At 39.9% G+C, this 15,341-nt stretch overlaps 1 protein-coding gene across 2 annotated transcripts in view; it reads right to left on the bottom strand.

Moving 5' to 3' along the window:
* GLT1D1 (glycosyltransferase 1 domain containing 1) overlaps positions 1–15,341 on the bottom strand; it is a 126,639-nt gene that overhangs the window by 3,120 nt on the left and 108,178 nt on the right. The window lies entirely within an intron of this gene.

Here is a 15,341-nt window from a genome sequence, read left to right as displayed (position 1 = left end):
AAACCATAGTCCCTCTAGGATGCCTCAGGGGACTATTTCTCAGAGCTGCTGTGCCTAAAAGAAAATCTCCTAGCGGTTCAGCCTTTCTGGGCACTGTAAGTTTAGCTAGGTTGGTCTTCAGATGTCAGATATACAAATGGATCCTGCCCCGATACCCAAACTATTTCGGATTTGTATTTATGCCATTGCCTGCTCGCCATTGGCTAATGGTTAAACTTCAGCAAAATGAGTATCAATTGCCAACTATGATAAAGCATCAGAAGAAGGGACCTTTTTACTTAGTCTGTTTGCTGGAGGGGAGGTTGATTAAAAAAAAAATCTTTGGTAAGATAGATAGTAGGTAGATGGAGTGGTAGAGAGAGGTACTAGATAGATATAGATAGATAGATAGATAGATAGATAGATAGATAGATAGATAGATAGATAGATAGATAGATAGATGGACAGACAGAGAGAGAGAGAAAGAGAGAGAGAAATGATAGGTAGAAATATGGATGGATAGATGGATAGAGAGAGAGATTATATGGATGATAGGTAGAAAGAGGGATGGATAGAAAGCCACTAGATAGAATATACATAGATATATAGATAGATGGGCAGACAGATACAGGGAGACTTTACAGATATATACATATATCTATTTCAGATAGATTTCTATGTGGAGATAAGACAAATGATAGAGATAGAGATGATAAAGAGGGAGAATATGAGACACTGTAGTAGATCATATCAGGAAAGGCTTCATGTAGAGGATGACACTTGAGCTGAGCCTTGAAGGAAACCAGAGAGTCTAAGATTTTAAAGACAATCTACAGAAGATGGAAGCACCAGGAGAACATTGTACACAGAGACTAATACACTGTGGTATAATCGAACGTAATGGACTTCTCCATTAGTGGCGGTGTAATGTCCCTGAACAATTTGCAGGGATCTAGGAGAAAAAAACACTATTCATAAGCAAAGGATAAACTATGGGAATGGAAACACCGAGGAAAAGCAACTGCCTGAATACAGTGGTTGAGAGGACTTGACAGAGGAGAGACTCTAAATGAACACTCTAATGCAAATATTATCAACATAGCAATGGGTTCAAATCAAGAAAACATGTAATGCCCAGTGGATTTACACGTCGGCTATGGGGGGTGGGGGGAGGAAAAGAAAATGATCTATGTCTTTAATGAATAATGCTTGGAAATGATCAAATAAAATATAATAATTAAAAAAAAGAATAAGGAAAAAAAGAAAAAAGAAGATGGAAGCAAATCAGGTAACAGAGGATAGTTAGAAGAGCAGGGTATGGGGGTAGCTAAGTGGCTCACTGGATAGAGCACCAGACCTACAGGTAGGATGTCCTGAGTTCAAATCTGACCTATTTCCTAGCTGTGTAAGCCTGGGCAAGTCACTCAATCCTGATTGCTTAGCCCTTACTGTCCTTCTTCCTAGGAACCTATACTTAGAATTGATTCTAAGACAGAAGGTAAAGGTTTAAAAGAAGAAGAGCATGGTATAATACTATAGTATAGTCTCAGAAATAGTAACTCTCAGAAGGACCTGAGACTGGTAAGAGAAATTAAGGTCAACAGCAAGGAGTTCTTTTAGAGGGGAAGGAGGTAGATTATTTGGGGAGAAAAAAAGGATCAGAAAGGGGATAATGCTTTTCCTTGAAATGGCCAGGCCAATAGTAAGTGACAAAAAAGAGAAATCGGAGCTGCTCAATTCTTTTATTTCTGTTTTCTTTACCAGAAGAATGATTTTGCACTGCAAATGTCAGAATTCAAGAGATTGATGGAGAGAGGATACCCAAAGTAAGTAAGAAGACAGTAAGAGACTTTTTCCATAGTGAATACAGCAAACTTTAATTTTATTGTTCAAGCCAGAGTCTGGAGCAACACCCTGCAGGATCCTCTCCTTAAGGGAGTGAGCTTGCTATGTGATTATCAAGGTCAGTTTATATGTTTTAGCTGTGTGGGGTGGGAGAAACCAGGTTATTGTGATTGGTCAGGTTCCACATTGGGTGTTCCTCTAGGGCGCTTGCCAAAGTTTGGTGGATGGGCTACTGAGTATGTATTTCCCTATAACACTCATTCCCACTCAAAGTGGGGAAATTGGGGTCAAACCACAATCAAATTATATTGTAATGAGCTAAATGTTACAAGCAGATAGTTTGCTCTGTTAGATAAGCACAGAATGGGGATTTCCCCTGGAAAGCCCCTGTAGCTATTGTGGTTGTCCTACCAAGACCCACCCTTTCTCATCACAAAGATCTGCCAGATGTGGTCACTGAACCAAAACAATGATGTCTAAAAGATTACTGAAAACAGCAGAGGGACAAGATTGAAAAAAAGTAAATGATCAATTCCCCCCACCACAAAAAAAAGGGGGGGGGGGGGGCTAGAGTCTACAAACCATAGGGCAATGAGCTTAACCTTGATTGCCAGAAAATTCTATAACTGATCAGATTTAAAGAGATGCTTGGTGAATATCTGGCTAGGGAAGCAATGATTACAAAGAGCAGCCATGTTTTCATCACAAACAGATCATGCACTAATGCATTGTTGGTGAAGTTGTGAACTGACCTAACCATTCTGGAGGGCAGTTTGGAATTATGCCCAAAGGGCTACAAAACAATGCATAACTTTGATCCAGTGATGCCACTACTAGATCTATATCCCAAAGAGATTTTTTAAAAGGCGGAAGGACATACTTGTATGAAAAATATTTATAGCAGCTCCTTTTGTGGTTGCAAAGAATGGAAACTTAAGGGATGTCCAGCAACTGAGTAATACCTGAACAAACTGTGTGGCCTTTGATAGTGATGGAATACTATTGAAGAAATGATGAAGATGATTTCATAAAAAGCTGGAAAACCATACATGAACGAATGCAGATCAAAATAAGTACAACCAGAACATTGTACACAGTAACAGCAAAACTGGGGAACAATGAACTCTTTTAATTTTTAAATATTTTTCCATGATTGCATGATTCATGTTCTCTCCCTCCCCTCTTCCCTCCCCCCTCCTAGAGCTGACAAGCAATTCCAATGGGTTATACATGTGTTGTCACTTGATACCTATTTCCATGTTAATCATTTTTGTAATAGAGTCATTTTTTAAAACCAAAACCCCAAATCATATACCCATATAAAGAAGTGATAAATCCTATGTTTTTCTTCTACATTTCTACTTCCATAGTTCTTTCTCTCAATGTGGATAGCGTTCTTTCTCTTATGTTCCTCAGGATTGTCCTCAATCATTGCACTAATACTAGTAGCAAATTTTATTACATATGATCGTTCCACAATGTTTCACTTTCTGTGTACAATGTTCTCTTAGTTCTGCTCATTTCACTCCACATCAATTTATGGAGGTCTTTCCAGTTCACATGGAAATCAATCAGTTCATCATTCCTTTGAGCACAAGAGTATTCCATCACCATCATATACCATAACTTGTTCAGCCATTCCCCAATCGAGGGACATCCCCTCATTTTCCAATTTTTTGCCACCACTGTAATAGTTAAAATTAAGAGACTGGCCACAGATTAATAATTTCATTAGAATTGCTTGGGACATGATAGATGAGCTATAGATAGAAAAAGAGATTTAAAGGGTACTTTCCTTATTGCTACATTTAGGTGGCAATTTTATGGCTACCATTTTGGGCCCCCTCACCACACTCATAGGGAAAACCAGTCAGCTCAAAAAACGTGGAAGTGAAGAGGATGAAATCCACTCTTGCCTCAGTTTATCAAACCAATTCTCCACCCACCAACTCTCACATGTGGCTTATAAGGAGCCAATCAAGGCTCTCTACTTTGCCTTTGCCACTAAGGGGGACAGTCCAGGTTTATTTCAGGAAAGATCATCCTGGCCCCCTGACCCATGACCTTTTGACTTTACTGCCACATTTTTCTGACTGCCATTCTATCCTCATGATCTACCCAATGATTTCCCTCATGCAGTCCTCCCTTCTGGGCCCCACACCAGGTACACATACTGGAAAGGGGGAAGGGCAAATTTCCTTTTCACAATTCCCTCCTTTGATTCTTTGGGAGACCAACATATTAAATTTCCTCACTTGGGTGTACTAGGAGATTAATATGAGAGGTCTCCCCATTCTATATATGGAGTCTATGTAAAATGATTCACTGGGGCACATGTAGTAGAAAGGGAGAAGGGCAAATTTCCTTTCCATACCACAAAGAGCACCACTATGAATATTTTTGTACAACCATTTTTTATTATCTCTTTGGAGTACAAACTTAGTATTGATATTGCTGGATCAAAGGGAGAGCATGCATTCTTTTAAAGCCCTTTGGGCATAATTCCAAATTGCCTTCCAGAATGGTTGTATCAATTTACACCTCCACCAGCAATGTATTAGTGTCCCAGTTTTGCCAGTTTTCCCCCAACATTTATTATTTGGAATGATCAACTCTGAAAGACTTAGTTACTCTTAGCAATCCAATGATCCAGTACAATTCTGAGGGACGTCTGATGTCCACCACCAGAGAAAGAACTGTTGGAATTGGAATCAAGATTAAAACATAACATTTTCCACCTAACTTTATTTGTGTTTTTGTTTGGGAGTTTTGGTGTCATATGAGTACTCTCTTACAACAATGAACAATATGGAAATGTTTTGCATGATAATACATGTATAACCCAGATCAAATTGCTTACCATCTCCAGGAGGGGAGGAAAGAAAACAATTCAGATCTTATAATTTCAGAAAATATATGTGGAAAATTGCAATTACATGTAATTGGGGAAATTAAAATAACTAGAGAAAAGAATAGGTCAAAAAGAATGCCCATCTATTGGGAGATGGCTAGACAAATTATGGTATGTATGAATGAGATGGAAAATTATTTTCCTCAGACACTTCCTAGCTGTGTGACCTTGGACAAGTCACTTAACCTCAATTGTCTACCCTACTTACTGCTTTTCTGCCTTGGACCAATACTTAGTAGCAATTGTAAGATGGAAGGTAGGGGATTTTGTTCATTTTTTAAGGAAAAAAAATGAAAAAATGATTGAGTAACTTTCTAAGACACATGGAGAGACTTGGATGAACTAATTACAAAGTGAAGTGAGCAGTCCCAGGAGATCAATAAGCATGATGCCAACTTCATAAATACCAATGACTTTGGATCCCTGATAAGCACAATGCTCAACCATAACTCCAGAGTACTCATGATGGCATATGACTATTACCTCCTGATAGAAGTGTCACCAACTTTTTCATCAGGATGATTACACTTGCTGTGGATAAAGTTTACTTAGATTTCCAAGAAGCTCTGAGAAGAAATTTTCCTAATTGAATTTTCATTGTGAACAATATGGAGGTAGACTGGCATAGAATGCAATTATGTGGACTTAAAAGACGCATGGATGAATGGATGAACTCAAAGAGTTGTTATTAATAACTCAATGCCAAAAGAGAAGGAGGTCTCTAAGAGAGTAATTCAGAGATGTTTTTGGTCCTGTATTATTTAACATTTATATTGATGACTTAAAGACACAAATGACATCCTCATCAAGTTTCCAAAGGACAAGAAGCTTTGAGACAGCCAACAAACTGGATGACAGAATTGAGAGCCAAAAGGGGATGCTGATAGGCTAAAGCATTTGGGCTGAATCTATGATGAAATTCCATCAGAAAAATGTAAAGTCTTAACACTTGGGTCTAAGAAAATAAAATTCATCAATAAAATATGAAGGAAGATGATTAGCTAATATTTATTTTGAAAAACAATCAGGCAAAAAACCCCTAAGCCTGAAGGTATTAGGAGACTGCAAGCTCAATTTTACTGGGATGTATAATTCTCCCCCCAACCAAAGAAAGGAAGCTAATATAACCCTGAGCTACATTTAGAAGCAAAGATTCTCCATAGGAAAGCGAAGCCCAGTGTCTGCTTTCTCAGACTTTAGCTGGTATACTGTGTTCAGTTATGAGTGCCTCCATTTAAGAAGAAAAAGGATAAGATGGAGCATAGAAATCAATGAAAAGGATGTTCAAGAGCCTTGAGTTCATGTCATATGACAGGCAGTTGAAGAAATTAAGGATGTTTAGCTTGAGGAAGAAAAGGTTCAGGGGGAACATGACTGCTGTGTGCAAACACACGAAGGACTACCACACTGAGGTGGCCTCCAACGTGTTCTATTTGATCCTTGAGGCAGAACAAGGAATAATGGGTAGAAGATGCTCCTTAGTCATTCAGTCATATCCAACTCTCTGTGATGCTGAGCACCATATTGTTCATGGAAGTTTCTTGACAAAGACACTGAAATGATTTGCCATTTCTTTCTTTGGTGGATTAAGGCAATAGAGGTTGAGGGACCTGCCCAGGGTCAAATAGGTAATAAATGTCTGAGGATGAATTTGAACTCTGGTCTTCTTGACTCCAGGTCCAGAATTCTATCCACTGAACCACCTAGTTGCCTAAGGGCAATTGCTCAAAAGAAGCTAATTTAGGCTATATTTCATGGAAAATTTCCTAATAATTAGAGCTACCCAATAATAGATGGGAGTGGGGGCTCAGGAGCATCCTGGGTTCAAATCTGGCCTCAGACACTTCCTAGCCATGTAACCCTGGACAAGTCACTTAACCCCTATTGCCTTGCCCTTATCACTCTTCTGCCTTGGAATTAATGTTTTAAGATGAAAGATAAGGGTTTAAAAAAAAGTGGAATATGAAGCACATATGTGCTTCCCCCCACTGAAGTCTTTAAGTGAAAGCTGTGCAACCACTGATCTGGTATATTATGGTAGGATGGACTGTAACTAGATGGCTGCTGAGATTCCTTTAAGTTCTCAGTTCCTTTGAGATCAATCTAGACCTGGAGGATGGCCAGAGACATAAAGATAGGCAGGGATTGCCTCTGAAGACTAGCCAGGTGGCCAATTTGGCTAGAAGAGAGCACAGTGTGCTTGAAAGGGAATGATGTGTAATAAGGCTGGAAAGAAGGTTGTTGAATGAATAAATGAAGCTGTAAATTTCAAGGTAGGCACTAGATGATTGCTAAAACTACTCCTAGATCTAATAGTCTAAAACCCATTAGCACCACTTTTTCAGATGAGGAAAATGAGATCCCAGAGGGGTTGGTTACATTCCTCATTAAGGCTTTGACTTCTTTTTATTTTTTTTAAACCCTTACCTTCTTTCCTAATTTCAGTTCTAAAAGAGAAGAGCAGCAAGGGATAGGCAATCAGGGTTTGCCCAGGGTTACACAGCCAGGGAAATACGAGGCCAAATTTGAACTCAAGTCCTCCCAACTCCAGAGGGTGCTGTCCTGCCTCAACTTCTAATTAAAAAATAGATACAAAAATCTGATACAATGAAAGATTCAATATGACAAATACAATGCAACAAACACTTATTAAGCACCTAATTTTTATTTTATTAAGCAGAACACAGGTTCTGGAGAGATACAGTTAGACAAGGCACAATCCCCGCCCAAGGAGTTTAAACCTAAAGTTCTTAGTCCTACGTATGCCCAATATTTGTGAGAAGGTTTTTGCTAGACTGAGAAGCTTTAAGGGCTGTTGAACCCAGGTGCGTGGCCATTCTCAAAAAGACAATTAAGGATCATCTCTTCTGGATGCCTGAGGGCAGGGGGCAGACTAGATCATTTCTCGTGGTCTATTTTAGCTATAAGACTATTTTCCTCGAGGCCAAAATGAATTTTACCTGATTATTAATGAGGCCTTTTTGAGGAAGCCACTGAGAGATAATGAGAAATATGCTTCTGTGTATAAAAGAACACACACACACGCACGCGCGCGCGCACACACACACACACACACGTACGCATGCACAAGACCGACTCATCTAATTGTAGGCTAGAATCTGGATGAGAAGAATTTAGCGTGTACCTTTCTTTACCTCTGTGAAACAAGTATTCAGAACAAGACTGCAGACTCATAGCCCAAAGTTCCATGCCACCTGGTAAAATTCCTCAAGGCTTTCATTATGCAATTTTGAGTTGTATAAGCTACCAGGAAACAGATCTACTGCTTGTCAAACATTTATTCCAAGACCCCCATGAGCTAGTCTCTCTCTCTGGTGTTATTCCACTGCCAAATATTTCTTGGAATCATTTCTATGGCAGTATACAAATATAAAATATGGATAAAGCTCAAAATAATAGCAAATAATAAAAGGAAGTTGGGGAAAAAAAGGAAACGGACTATGCACAGGTAAGAATTCTGTTGGCTGAAAGAAGCAAACAAAACTAGAGGAGGTATAGAAAGTCCATGCAAAATATCAAGCTCATATCACTCACAATTGCAACTATGAGTGGTCCATGGTATAAGGACAGTCAGAAAATAATTTTTCAGGGGGCAGCTGGGTGGCTTAGTGGATTGAGAGCCAGACCTAGAGATGGGAGGTCCTAGGTTCAAATCTGGCCTCAGACACTTCCCAGCTGTGTGACCCTGGGCAAGTCACTTAACCCCCCTACCTAACCCTTACCACTCTTCTACCTTGGAGCCAATACGCAAGGTAAGGGTTTAAAAATAATAATAATAATAATAATTTTTCACAAATTTCTTTCATCAGCAACTGACAGGGCCATTCATTATTTTCAAGGGAGGAATAAAACAGAGATATGCTCACATAAGCTTTTCCCTAGTGTCCTGAATATTCTCCTATCCAAAATCAAAATGGCAGACTCTCTATAGATGGGGAAATCCTCTGGATGCCCTTTTTTTTTCCTAGATAACTTGTGCTGATCAACTCTGCCCTTGGAAAACAAAATGGTCTTCTTAATGATACCTACTGTGACTCAAGATATTGGGCTAGTGATTAGCACTTTAAAAAGAAGGTGGCCAAAGAGCCAATTCAGGTCATTGTACAACGTATTGAGCTACATGCTGAGCATGCAAAGATAGAACTAAAACAACCCCCTGCCCTTTAACAGGAGGGGCTAAAACCTTAGGAACAGTTAAACAGGTCTTCATCTTTTTCCCTAAATCACGACAGCAGTAATAGTTTTTACCCTCATTGATATGCCAAATTGATAGCATGGGTTCCTAGAGAAACTTAGGAATTTACATAAGTTATTTTAAAATTAAATATAAAAAACACAGCTATTAAAATGCTTTTGCAGATGGATACTGGGTGTGGGGAGGCATAATCTGTGACTAGAAATGAGGTACATTAGAGTTTAAAATAAATGATGAATATAATAGTCTTGTCCTAATCTGCAAGGTGTTGGATACAGTGCCAGAAAACCAGAGGAGGGTACTGCTGCCAAAAGGATGCTTCCACTTTGAAAGAATCTGATTTGCAGACATCTTTAAGATGCCTCCCCTTGGTGATAGTGGTGGTGAGTGCATGCTGGTAAAAATTACACGGTGAGCAAACTCACTATGCATCTGGGATCACATCCTTTCCAATGACTCAGATCACAAAACGTCCCAACCATCCACTCTGCATGACTCCCAGCTATTTCTTCCCACCAGTTTCCCACAGGGTTCTACCCAGCATGCACACACTGGAGACCGGGTTTACAGTGGAGCCATCCACCTACCACAGCTCACCCTCTCCACATGAGCAGCTCATCTTCTTTTCCCATCATACCCTTCAGGGAGTAGCTTATGTTCTTAATAAAAATAGCTAATTTTTATTAGCCTAATTTCTAATTATGATTGCCTAATTGTAATAGCACATAGCTATAAAGCACTTTTCTTACCGTAACCCTCTGAGGTAAGCAGTACAGATACTATATAATCTCTATTTTTTCAAATGCGACAGCTGAGGTGCAGAAACCATGGTCTTTCTTATATATGGGCACCCAACAAGAATAGGAGTTAAGCTTTGAACTGATTCTAAGATTAGTGTTCCTTCCATCACACTATTCAGGCTCTTCCCATGGTCTACATACAAGACACTGTTCTGCAATGTTGAAATTTATGTTCCCTTTCCAAGGAAGGAAGGCAGGGATAGGTGGCCGGAAAGGAAAGGAGGAAGGAAGGAAGGACAAAGGAGAGGGAGGAAGGGAGAAAGGAAAGAAGGAAGGGAAGAAGGAAGAATGTAGGAATGGAGAGAAGAAGGAAGGAAGGGAGGGAGGAAGGATGGAGGGAGAGAAGAAAGAAAGGAGGAAGGGAGGAAGGAAGGAAGGGAGGGAGGAAAAGATAAGCATGTATTAAACACCTACTATGTACCTGTACTTTGCAAATATTATCTCACTTGATCCTCACAATAATCTAAGAGGTAGGTGTCAAATTTTCTCTCCATTTAATCACTGAAACTGAAGCAGGCAGAAGTGAACAGGATCACCTAGGGTTGCAAACCTAATAATAATCAAAATCATAAAATAGCTAACATTTATATAGTTCTTACTATATTCCAGGCATTGTGCTAAGCTCTTTACAAATATGTCATTTGATCCTAACAAATCCCTGGGAGGTAGGAGCTATTGTGACCCCCATTTTACAGTGACTTATCCAGGGCTAAAGAACTAGGAAGGGTCTGAGGCTGGATTTGAACTTCGTTCGTCCTCACTCCAGGCCCAGCAAACTCACTATGCACTGGGTTTTACACAAGGTAAGTGTTTAATAAAACATATAAATGAATGGTTTCATTTATTCTCTGACTCTCATACTTTTGTTTACCAGCCTGGAGAGCTCATTTGCATTTCTTGTTCTTTTAAATTTTATTTTATTCCGAATTTAAACACCAAAAAAAGAGCATTTCCACATGCACACACAAAAAGAAGATTCAATATGAAACTGTGAATCTCCATTTCCTGGATTTTTTTAAATAGAGAGGAAGAGTTCGTGTGTTTCAGAAGTCCCCAAACCCTCACTCACTTTTAGAGGTAGACAGAAGGGAGCTTCAGAAAGGGGGTCACAGAAGGCACAGGGCAGATGTGGCCCCAAAGACCACAGCCTAATGCACGAGCTCTCAATGCTGCAAGATGAGGCAAAGCAGAGGAGCAGGTGCATTAAAAAAATATGAAAGCAGATTTGCAATTAAGTCATTGTGGTTGTGCCTTTGGGAGATAAAAATGAATGGGAAACTAAATGGCTGACAGTGACCCAAGGGAAGACTAACTTCAGTTGTGCGATTAAAGGAGCAATTAAGGAGGGAAACAGCTAACAGGCACAGTGAGCTCATCACCTGCAGGCCCAATCAAGGTCTTTTCCCTGGAACAGAGCCAGCATTTCCCTCCTGGACAGATGCTGTTGGAGGCCTCACAGATCGACCTAGATCAGGAATCAGGTTTTGAACCCCCAGGATATTCATGGGCGAAAGCCACCGCCACATGTTCTCATTGGATTTCTTTCTACATTGGCCAGGCTCTGTGAACTTGGAAATTACTCCACCCTAATTAAAAATACTTTAGGGGAAGATAAAGTTGTAAACTCCTGATTGAACAATGAAGGTACTTAATTCATACCTTTTAGTGAAGTTAGAACTTAAGCTAAGTCTATTTTTAGATCTAATACAAAAGGGTGTTAAGTACCTATAAAGGTTAAATTAATCACAAAAAGGTCAAGTAACTCACAAAAGGTGAACTTAACAAAGAAGTGTAAGTACTTAAAAGATATAATCTAACCAGAGAAGGTGAGAACTAAAGAGTAGACAGTCCTGGAGAAAATCTAATCAAAGAAGGTGAGAACTAAAGAATAGGCAGTCCTGGAAAAAGCGTCTACTGTGATTGGTAGACATGGAAATTTAAGGGAGGTGACATGAGAGAAAATTTCTTTAAAAGGAGGCTAAAAAAGTCAGTTCAGACAATTCAGTTCGGAGTGGAATTGGATTCAGAGTTCAGTTCAGTTCAGAATTGGAACTCAGCCTGGAGGATCTCCCTCAGACAGCTTCCTGGAGATGGTGTCGTGGTAAGTGATAAGACTGACTCCCTTTCCCTTGGGTTCAGGGAGGCCACTTTGGCCAAGGCCTTTAACTACTGCCTGGCTCAGCCTGAGCCAGAGCAGTTTAAATTAATTCTCTCCCTCTCTCTTTTCCTTAACTCCTTCTCTCTATATTAATTAAAATCATCACAATTCCCAGCTGACGGGTATTTTATTATTTGGGAATTTTCCCTGGTGACCAATTATTTAGATTTCAAGTCACAAAGCTAAAATTATCCTTACAGCTCCCTGGTCTCCATTCTTTTTTTTTTTTCAAACCCCTACCTTCTGTTTTAGAATCAATACTATGTATTAGTTCCAAGGCAGAAGAATGGTAAGGGCTAGGCAATAGGGGTTAAGTGACTTGCCCAGGGCCACACAGCTGGGAAGTGTCTGAGGCCAAATTTGAATCCAGGACCTACTGTCTCTGGGTCTGACTCAATCTACTCAGCTGCCCAGTTGCCCACCCTGGTCTCCATTCTTAGTGACCATTTATGCACTGAGGACACATTAACTCAGGTAAACTTTCGTGGCAGGAATAAACTGAGGCTTTTTAACTAGTAAATAAACAGCTCTGATGGTATCAAAGAAAAATGTGTGGTTCAGAAGATAAGCAGCTTGGACCTGCTATATATATGTAACCTCCGAGTGGGAAAATGCTTCATAAAAAAGACCCAGGACCTTGGAACACACAGCAGTAACCCATGGGCTTCTCTACCTTGTAAAGATCCCAAAGGGCAGAGCTCTGAGGATTCCACTGGGGCAGCTGGCTCATGGAAACACATTTAATGACACAGGCAAGAGTATGGAGGGGAGCCTGCATCATTTCTTACATTACTGACAATTTAAGAACAGGACACACATCAGCTTTCTGGGATAGATAGCTGAAGTCTTGCAGGAGGCAGGGGCAGGAGAAGTGACCGCTGACCTTCTAATATCAAGGTTTCTCCACTAAACAGAGTCAGCTAGAATAAATACAATCCCAGCATATTCTTGAAGATAGAATGAGGTAGGGGGGAAAAGGCACAGCTTATGAATTCACTGATGCTGTTACTTCATTTAAAAGCAGTGATTTGTTTCCAGTAGATCTTCAATAAATATTTGATAAATGACTGGATGGGGAAAAATTTTTTTGGTCTATGCCAGAGGCATCTATCTTAGATTACAAGCTCCCACAAAGCTGGTGACACATTTTAGGTCACGTTATAGAAACAATAAGAAGCAACTTTTATAAAGAACCTACTATGTGCCAGACATGGCACTGAGCACACAAAGACAAAATACGAAATATTACCTGCCTTCAAGATGCTTATATTCTACTTGGGGAAAACAGGACGTACACAGAAAATTAAATACAAAATAATATACAAAGTAGCATCTGGAGAAGGGTACAAGCAGATAGTAGGGATTGGTAGACTTCCTCTTGGAGATGGTACCCAAACTGCATCTTTTTTCCTTTTTTTTTTTTAATACTTACAATTCTATGACAAAAGAACGCTAAGGACTAAGCAATTTGGGTTATGTGACTTGCCCAGGGTCACACAGCTTAGAAATGTCTGAGGCCACATTTGAACCCAGGTTCTCCCAACTCTCAGACCTAACATTCTATCCACTGAGTCACCTAGCTCCCCCTCTCTGAACTGCATTTTGAAAGAAAACAAATGAGTCAAAGATGAGAAGGAACTGTATTTCACAAGTGGGGTACAAGAGATAGGATGTCATATACAGGGAATAGAAAGCAGGCTCCTTTGACTGGACTACAGAATTTGTGAAGGATAGTCATGGACAAGCCTAGAAAGACGGGCAGGAGCCAGCTTTTCTTTAGAAGGAAATGGATAGAGCACCAGACCTGAAATCAGAAAGAGTTGAGTTTCAATCTCATCTCAGACACTTCTAAATTGTGTGATGTCGGGCCAATCGGTTTATCTTTGCCTCAGTTTCCTCAGTTATAAAATAGGAACAATAACAGCAACTTCATTGAAGGGTTATTGTGAAAATCAAATGAGATCATATTTGTAAAAGGTATTTAGAATAGTGCCTGGCAAATAGTAGCACTATGTAAATACTTATTCCCTTCCCTCCCAGACTGCAAAAGGCTCTAAATGCCAGCAAAGGAGTTTTCATTTTAACTGAGTCAACAGAGTGCCACCAGAACTTCAATCACGAGATCAGGTACCTCAGAAACAGGAAATACTGTTAGAGAATGATCTCTGATGTGAAAAGTGGGGAATGAGTACAGGTTTGAGAAGTTTTAAATTCCTCCAAATCTAATTTAAATATCCCCCCTCCAAAAAAAAAATAATAGAATAGCTTTGAAAATGATTTTTTCATCCATTCTCTCATCTGAGTCACAAAATAACCCACCCCTCTTCAAGTGGAAAGGGTCCCAGGGGCCATCCAGTTCAATCCCTTTTTTACAAAGAAGAAAACTGAGGAGCAATTACTCCAACTGAGGAATAGTGTCAAAGATGGGATTTGAACCCTGTTCTTTGCATAACTAAGGAAAGCGAAATGCAGAAAAGTGAAGGTATTTGGTATCAAGATCACCCAGTTAGCAAAGTCTTCTGACTCAGTGGTCTAAGAAATTTGGCAATGCTTTAAAAAAAAAAGGAAGCTAATTAGTTCAAATGAAAACTCCCAGGTATTGTGTTTTCAAAAAGAATTTTATATCATGATCCCAAAACAACAGCACCAATCTCCCACTGTACAGTAATTTGTGATTCACTCTGATCTCCTTCCTTTTCTCGCCAGGTTCTAGCTCCTTTGTCCGTCCACTGGAACTGTCCAAGATATAAAGACTGATGGACTAATTCAACATGCAGTCCATCAAATAACATGCATACATTCTATAACTTAACACCAAACAAACTGTGCAAGAATTCCTCAAACACATTTGCTACTTTAAAGCCCAAATGGTGGGAACCTGGGCAATATGTTCTTTAGGTGAAGCAGAGATTGGCTGATAAAGGAAATGTGGTCCCTCTGTGCTACGACTAACATCCACCAAGAGATGCTCAGAGCTCTGTTATGCCCAGGCTAAGGATGTCCTCAGACTGAACCCAAACCTGTGGAGCGACAGAGCGAGAAGCACATGCTGAGAGGAAATTCAGACTAAGAGATGTTAGAGACCAGAGTGCTAAGTCAAAAGGAAAAAAAGCTGCCTTTTTCCTCCCCAAAATCAAAGGGGAATTGAGTTCACCAATGGGAAAAAAGGAGAACAGGAAATGAACCTTCACCTCTTGCCCATATTTTAAGAGGGCTCCAGATATCATGCATCAGAAGCAGAATGTTCCCTGTGCTACCCAGAGTGCCACACACGGCTACTATTATAGCCGGGAACAGTGGTTGTGCTGTAACTCCCTCAAGAAAGCTTGGCACACGCATAGAGCCCATTTTGTCTAGTCCCAGGCCCTGGGCTTTTCTAAGGAGTGAGCCCCACCTTGTGGCTTTATCTGTATTTTATCCTGAACTAACAAA

The sequence above is a fragment of the Monodelphis domestica genome, chromosome 3, assembly GCF_027887165.1.
Source record: "Monodelphis domestica isolate mMonDom1 chromosome 3, mMonDom1.pri, whole genome shotgun sequence".
In the NCBI taxonomy this organism is placed as follows: Eukaryota; Metazoa; Chordata; class Mammalia; order Didelphimorphia; family Didelphidae; genus Monodelphis; species Monodelphis domestica.
The sequence above is the reverse complement of the archived record's forward strand: the minus strand, read 5'-3'. Positions and strand labels throughout refer to the sequence as shown.